Source organism: Arachis stenosperma, chromosome 5 (genome assembly GCF_014773155.1).
Source record: "Arachis stenosperma cultivar V10309 chromosome 5, arast.V10309.gnm1.PFL2, whole genome shotgun sequence".
In the NCBI taxonomy this organism is placed as follows: domain Eukaryota; kingdom Viridiplantae; phylum Streptophyta; class Magnoliopsida; order Fabales; family Fabaceae; genus Arachis; species Arachis stenosperma.
In genome coordinates, this window is record NC_080381.1 from 109,306,256 (window position 1) to 109,307,176 (window position 921).

At 44.4% G+C, this 921-nt stretch overlaps 1 non-coding gene across 1 annotated transcript; it reads right to left on the reverse strand.

Annotated features, from left to right (window-relative positions):
- Nucleotides 1-464: 464 nt before the first annotated feature.
- Nucleotides 465-568, reverse strand: LOC130983682 (small nucleolar RNA R71). The gene has a single exon (XR_009087662.1). It is a non-coding gene; the product is annotated as a small nucleolar RNA R71 (small nucleolar RNA).
- Between the last annotated feature and the right edge of the window lie 353 nt (nt 569-921).

The window sequence follows — 921 nt, forward strand, 5'->3', positions numbered from 1 at the left end:
AATCTGAGGACAATTTTGAGGAAGCTCTAGATCTCAACATGGATAGAGAAGTTCACAACCATAAGAGGGCTGATGGAAACAATGCCATTCCTGAGAGGAGGGTTCTTGGTTCATACATAAACCCAACCTCTGGGAATTGTGGTAGCAGCATCCAGAAACCACCCATTCAGGCCAACAATTTTGAACTCAAACCACAGCTAATATCATTGGTGGAGGATCATTGTTCATTTGGTGGGAGTGCTAATGAAGACCCAAACCAACATCTCACAAAATTCCTGAGAATTTGCGACACTGTGAAGTCCAATGGAGTCCAGGAAAATGCCTATAAACTGCTCTTGTTCCCATTTTCACTTAGGGACAAGGCAGCTAAGTGGCTGGAATCATTCCCAAGGGGAAGCCTAACAACTTGGGATGAGGTGGAGAGCAAGTTTCTGGCACGTTTCTACCCCCAACAAAAGGTCAATAGGCTTCGATCTGAGGTTCAGACTTTTAGACAACAAGATGGTGAGACGCTCTACGAGGCATGGGAGAGGTTCAAAGAATTGACAAGGAAATGCCCACCAGACATGTTCCATGACTGGGTGCAATTGCATATTTTCTATGATGGACTTTCTTATGAATCAAGGAAGGCTGTAGACCATTCATCAGGAGGTTCATTGAACAGGAAAAAGACTGTGGAAGAAGCCATTGAAGTGATTGAGACAGTGGCTGAGAATGAGTACTACTATGCTTCAGAGAGGCACAACACTAAGGGAGTCATGGAGCTGAACCATGTTGATACAATTTTAGCCCAAAACAAGGTGTTTGCCAAGCAACTAGCAGAGCTCACCAGGAAATTAGACACAAAGCAAGTGGCTGCAATACACACACAAGATCAAGAGGAAGTAAGCATTGAAGGAGGTGATTGGGAAGAGGCCAACT